This window comes from Aythya ferina, assembly GCF_964211825.1.
Source record: "Aythya ferina genome assembly, chromosome: 11".
Taxonomy (NCBI): Eukaryota; Metazoa; Chordata; class Aves; order Anseriformes; family Anatidae; genus Aythya; species Aythya ferina.
In genome coordinates, this window is record NC_140307.1 from 5,859,973 (window position 1) to 5,867,018 (window position 7,046).

Genomic DNA, 7,046 nt, shown 5'->3' on the forward strand with positions numbered 1-7,046 from the left:
GATATATTAATAATGAGTAAATCAATTGTTATGGGCTGTTCAATAGTGTATTATTAGTCAGGTTTATTCATCTACACCACTAGAATTGATGTGCTTTTAATAATCTATAACATGTTATTTATGACTTGAGTATTCTTCTCTATTAATAATTTACTAATGCTTTATAAACTATTTATAATTGTGTTCTTTATATTAAAAATATGATCTTTGATCTAGAAGTGAATGATAACTTGGGACAGTCCCTACTGGACTAAGCTGATGATGCAGAGGAAACTACAATGGAGCTGCTGAAGCACCATCTGTGCAATCCACAGTTCCCAGCATTTGCTTTGACTGATTTTGTGGCTCTTCAGAAACCTGATAGGCAACATGAATTGATTTTTAATTTTGCACAACTCAGTTGCAAAAGGTTCTTTAGAGAACAACCAATACTCCCATTCAGTGTTTGAAAATATTTTTTTCATCTCTATATTTGAGAACACATTAGGAACACAGGCTAAGAGGGGATCACCTGGCATATTGTTACAGAATTAGTATGACAGAATTGTGACTTCTCTTTATCTTACCAGTCTCATCCAGGCACAGAGACATCCCTGCTTTGAGTACAAGTCATGATGAAAATGACCGGAGAGATGCCAAGAAGAAAAAAAGTAATATTTCATCAACAGTGTAGGGTCCTCTGGCTTCATTGAACTGAAGTTGCCACAGCTGTACTCTTCCCAAGATCCACCAAACCCTGGAAAAGGGAAAGTTACAGTCCTGAACAATTTAATCCGTTAAGTGCCACAGAGGGGGAAAAAAAAAAAAAAAAAAAAAAAAAAAGAAACTAGCAATTATTATTTTATTTTTTTTTTTACCTGAGGAGTGGTGGGAATACATTAGTAGAGGAGATTTTACTAAAAACATAAATAATGGTATCTGTGTTGAAAGGTAAAAACCTGTGCGAGTATTTCATTTAGTTCTGGTACCTGTATTTAATGACAAAGTTACTGTTACAAGTATAAAGAAGGGTACCAATACATTACAGGAATGCAATGGCTCACTTATGAAGAGATTAAGTGAGTTTGTCCTGTTTCACCAGCTGAAGATTAAAAGAGGTTATGATGACTCTTCTTAAATGTATTCAGGAGGGTGGGGCCAGGGGAACGGTGAAGAAAGAGATTATTTATGTTAAAGGACATTCTGGGTTCAGTTTTGGCCTTTTGTTGAGGTATTGCCATCAGCCATTGCTAGGAACAAGATGCAGAAAGATGCACTGACATATTTATAGATCCACATCCCAAGTTTAGATGGAGGCTGGAACTGATGGATGAACGCTTGGGAGCAGAATAAAGTTTGTTGAATATACCTAGATAACATAAACATGCTTTATTTCTTTAGATAACTCAATAGTACAATATATGAGTGATGGTGCAAAATAGAAAATGGAAAGAAAATTCTTCTGGGTATTTGTACTACCTAGATTTGATTTTGAACTCAATCCCCATATGCTTGCAAGATGGTCTGTCTTAGTTTGTGTCTGAATGACCTTTGAAGGCTTGAATATCCTGGACCTTTCTGAATCAAGTTTGGGGCTTCTATTCTCCCTCTCTGGAGGAAAAATAACTTCAGAAAGAGCTGGAACAGAAGAAGGATTTGTTATGGCTTATAGATTGGGTGATTTATCCAGTTCGGAAACAGTGATAAAAACCACTACCTCCTCTTCCCCCAGAATAAAGCTGAATGGTGTAGAAAATTAGTCAACTTTTTTCAATAAAGTTTTTTTCTTAATTACTATTATTGCCAGCTCAGCCCCATCATTCAACTACGCATAGGAGATTAACTTTATTTTTCCCTGCAAAGTACTTTCTAACAATACTTATTAAATTTGCTGGAGGAGTGGCCCAAGTAACTGGAGTGTTCTCCTGTTCTGTCCTCCCACGCACAACTCAATCTTCCTCCACGCTCACACAGGAACAGCATCCTCCTCTTTCATGCATCTGTGCTATAAGTGGAAAGAGGATTTGGCTTAAAGGGACACTGACAACTGGTTTTAAATCTCTAGTTAATTTGTTGTGAAAGTCATTTTTTAACATAATTTGGGTGTTTCTTTCAAGTGATGAGAGAGCAAGGGATCTGTTAAATGAAGGAGAATTAATTATTCCCAGCCATTACTGAAAATACAAACACAACCAGGTTGTGATAGAGCAAATGAAATTGATTTTAAACAAAAGTGAACCTGACCGCTCGCATTTCATCGTTCCCTTTGTGGCGCTGATGGCAGCCCTTCTCCGAGGCGGGCTGCTTTCTCAAGGCTTCACTTCTTGTTCGACAGAATTAAGTATTAATCTGGCCACTCTTAGAGAGAGCTGCAAGATAACCCTATTTGCTCAGACCGTCTCAACTGATTAAGTCTTGTTTCCCAACTGATTGGGAAGATGTATGAGGGTGACAAGCGTTTGTCTTACAGAGATCTTCATGTCTGAAGTCAGTAAATTTTCAGTTCTCTCTTACCCACCCCTGTTTCTCCCTGTAAGTGACACCAACACCAAATCTATGACTTAGAAGCTGAAGAGGAGGTTCCAGTGTTCCTCTTCCAAAAATTCTTTCTGGCTCCTTCCTCTTTCTGTTGCTTGACATCATTCCTTTCCTGCTAAAAGGTGTTAGGATGCAAGCTCTGTTGTGTTTGTTTGTTTGTTTTTAATGAAAAACATACTGTTAGATAAGCTTGCATTGAAAAAATAAATAAATAAACAACAACAACAAAGCAGTAAAGACAGGGTAGGGGGTTGCTAAATGCTGATAAGAGCTGAGATATATTAACCAGCTATAAATGTGCTGCTCTACTCTCTGGCTTTGAAATCCCAGCTAAAAGGCTTCAAACCCTTTCTCTTACGGCCTATAATGTACACAGAGCAGAGCAGAGGAACACAATTAACTCTTCCCTGCCTCTACAGCTGCATTAAAAAGGATTTCCCAAGATGGATTTAGAGTTGCACTATTAACAGAAACCTCTCCTGGTGTGTTTCCAGCTCCAGAGTGTCTTCAGATGACACCAAGACAACGGCCTTGCTCTTGGAGATCAGCTGAGGGCCATGGCCAATGCTGCAAGATGATGAGCTGGGAAGCAGTGGGGCATGAGCCAGCAGTGGAGTGGGACACACAGGGTACAAGCCCCTGGCTCGTTGGCCCTAGCAGCACATTAACCATCTCTCCCCAGCTTCCTCCTGCCTAAAAATAATTGGGAGAAAAGACAGAGCAGTCAAGAAAGATTACCCACAGCCACTGAAATAGCAGTGGAGCAATTTAGAAGAACTCTGGGGATGGTCTAATTAGGCCATTGCACATTAGCTCATGGCACACTGCTGGCATAACACCAAATTTGATGGCCATTGCATCAAAACATCTTAAAGCCATCTTGGAGCCTACCCTCCGGGCAGCATCAAGACCAGGCTTACCCCACAGACAGAAAGGGCAGCAAGGCTGCCCACGTACAACACTACTCACAAGCAGAAACAATCAGCTTTGATGGAGTATTTCATGAAAAGGTTTCCATCAGGCGCCAGCAGCTTTTTAAATATTAACCAGCAAGATCTGCTGGCTGCCACTCTGGGATTACTGTCTCTGACACTGGTGATCCCAGCGTGTCAGCATAATTTAGCAGCCAAATCCTGGCTCCTAGCAAGTGGCTTGCAGATGTGGATTTTAATTAAAAATATTTAATTTTCAGCTCCAAGTTCCATTTGCTCTACCTGGCAGTATGGTCGCTGGTGCTCATCATGCAAACCGCCGCAATGCTACTCTGAGGAAACCTCAAACAGCTTCCTCCGCCTGTGGCAGCTCCACCAAATGGCCCCACAGAGCCCCGTTCTGCATTCAGCCACAACAACTGAAACAGAGTTAAAAATAAATCATCTGTGGCTCAGAACCTACCTGATATCAGAGCAATTCACTCAGAGATTGGAAATATGGAAAGTGCACCTTTCTAGCTCCACCAAGATGCATCCCTTGAGAGTCTGTTTATCGTTTTTCACCCACAGGAGACTGACAACTCTAGGTGTTGCTCAAATCTGGGGAAGAAAAGAAAAAAAATAAAAGCCAAGTTTAAATTGGCACCTCAGGGCTGTAAGCACGCACTGTTTGAAAGCTAGCTCCCAAGCCCAGCTGATACTGCACTCCATTTGGTTGGGATGAGAAGTTGTACTCCCAGAGCTCCTCCAGCCTCACGGGCTGGGATTTCACATGGTCCAGTGGGACCTTACACAGCTCTTTCAGTGTCTTGTTTTCCTACCTAAAAAGAGAATACAGCTCTCTAATGAAATCTTGCCATTTCACTTTTTACTCACCATCATTTAAATTACCTTTTTTCAGTATTTATATCATGAGTAGCTTTATATAATAATTTTTCACTGATAGGTTTCTACATCTGCAGACATCTACTTAGTGAATCCCTAATTAAGCATGGCTGGAAATGTGTTTAGTGCAAGTCCTGTTCATAAACAAGGTTCTGCCTTTGTCTTCTGATTGCAGACTGCAAGCAGCATACAGAGCTTTTTTACAGACACTTCTTTTGAATATGGCAGAGAATGTGAGTATTATGGAAGTTGTGTATTTACGTTGATAAATATCTGAAAAAATATGTTGAGATTATCATTTAGGGCCCACATTTTTAGGGAGTAAGTGGGAAGAACATTTTCCTTATGTGAGAGAAGGGAGTAGACATGAAGAAAAGAAGCCAGGAACAAACAGAATTCACTATACTAATATCCAGACCATTCAATATTCAGATGTTGATAATTACTATGAATAGATGCAAATTTTAATTGTTGAAAATACTTCAAAATGTCAGTTGTTTGTTTTTATATATATATATATATTTATTATTATTATTTTTAAATCCCATTTTATTTCCAACAAGGACATTCATAACTCTTCATTGCTTTTGAGAAGAGAAGTAGTCCTAGATCCTCTAGCAAACTGCTGTTAAAGGGCATGCACAATTCAGTGCCAGCGAAAAGCTATCCACACAGAAATACTTTGTAAACTATTTGGGGGAAGGACAGTACATTGTTGTATAGTACCTGATGCAATGGAGGCATGACATATGACCCTTATCACAAACGGAAAAATAAACATCAAGAAGACAGATTGAAGAACACATCAGAAACAGTAAAAATAACGTTAGAAATAATCATTGCTAACATTTAGCCTGGAGTGCTTTTTGCTTTGTTATTTTATATTGACAATCCCACCTAGAAATGGGTCTCAGACTTTTTGACTTGTTGACAACCCATTTTGCTCTGCAGACCCCAGTGTATCCATTGTCACCCATGGGAGGGCCCCAGGCCCTCTGCTACACCGCGTCTTTGGGGACGGATCAAATGGCTCCTAGACGAGAACAGAACCAGACATTTTCCAACCAAATACATCTCAGGTCACTGAGCAATGGTCTGGTGGCTCTGCCTCTCCTGAAAATGCCCAATCTAAGGCATTTCAATAAATAGCTTTGCCTGAGGAACCTTCCTCCTCCAGGGTTTTCATGCTGCTGGCAGGAGGAAATGCATGCCCCTGCCTCAGCCAGTACCACGCATGGTCCAGCAAGCTGACCGAAGTCACTGACAGGGACTGGATGTGTTGATGATGTCCCTAACTTCAAATTAGGGTGCTGGAGATGTGCACATAGGCTGTGCTCCACCAGCACTGCTAGTGAGGAAGGTGGTGATGGCAGAGGCCTAGCTAGCTAAGGGATAGAAACCCCTCCTTCTAATTGCCACGGCTCCATGTTCTCTGCTGCGAAGACAGCCAGGTACTGCCATAGGTGATTGCCACAGCAAGGACATTTGGGGAATCTCTCAAGATCACCTGGTGCATGCTGGCATAGGGTCCAGAGCACAGCTGCATCATCACGCCCTGCCTTGCTCTCACATGGAAGTATAGGGAAATCTCATGTATTTGTTCACACTCCATGAAGATAAGCTGTGTTAGCTGTACAGGGGGACAAATCTCTTCTGCAACTAAATCAACATGAACACATGTTGAGGAGCTCCTAGATCTCCTCAGGAAAGAACAGCCAGGTTTTACAGGCCTCTAAACCCTCACCTCAGGCCACCTCATCTGACATACTGGACAGTGGAAATTATACCATTCTCAAGGTCTACACTACAGGATCCCAAATAGAAGCTCTAAGAACCACTGATGAGTTTTCTTTATGTGTGTCCTGGAAAATCCACCAATAGTGGCTGGTGGATTGAAATTGGTTATAGCATTGCCTTTCCCCTTCATAGCCCCACCACAGTTATTGATTTCAGCATCTCTTCTTCCTCCCTGTCCATGGCATGAGTAGCAGACAACCTAAACAGAAAGCTCGGAAAAAGGGCAGCTCCAAATCTTTGTCCAAAGCCAGGCAGTTTCTTCTTCCCAGTCAGAAATGGCACAACTTTAATATGGTAATGATATTCCACATTAACTTGTTCTCCAAACAAGGACCAGTTTGTTGTCAGACAGAAATGGAAAAGGGTCAACCTTTTCTGCCCCTTCTACTTACAACAATTCCTCCTTTCAAGGGGGGAACAGCTTGAAAGTTCCAGTTATCTAAGTCTGTTTTCCACAAAGAGTGACACCTCCAAAACCAGACTCCTCCTCTCCCTTTTATAGGCTATGAACAAGTCCTTGGTGTTTTGGCCAGGCCACTTCTCCAATGCAGCTTCTGTCATTAGAAGGGAAAAAAGAAAAGGGGGAAAAAATAATTTAAAAAGTAATTTAAAAAAAGCTCTGCCTTTTTGGAAAGTTCCACAAATATTTTATGCCCCCTTTCTTTTTTTTCCTTGCTTTCCCCCCCCCTTCTTACATTCGCACAAGCAAAACAACAAGAGGGTCCTCTGATGAATGTGGCGGATCGCCATGGTTACGGTTCAGAGATGCAGCAAAAAGCAATTATGGTGGGACATAGTGGAGGAAAAAAAAAAAAAAAAAAGAGAAATGCACCTCTTTGTCAGAATTTCAGAACAGCTGTAATAACACTTCTGCACCCCAACCAGCGCAAAGTAACTGAAATATTGTGGCATGTT

At 41.0% G+C, this 7,046-nt stretch overlaps 1 long non-coding RNA gene across 1 annotated transcript; it reads right to left on the reverse strand.

Moving 5' to 3' along the window:
• Window positions 1-624: 624 nt before the first annotated feature.
• On the reverse strand, window positions 625-6,635 carry LOC311442854. Its single transcript, XR_014696909.1, has 3 exons — window positions 6,524-6,635; window positions 3,913-4,049; window positions 625-736 (listed from the first exon to the last, which is right to left on the reverse strand). It is a non-coding gene; the product is annotated as an uncharacterized lncRNA (long non-coding RNA).
• Between the last annotated feature and the right edge of the window lie 411 nt (window positions 6,636-7,046).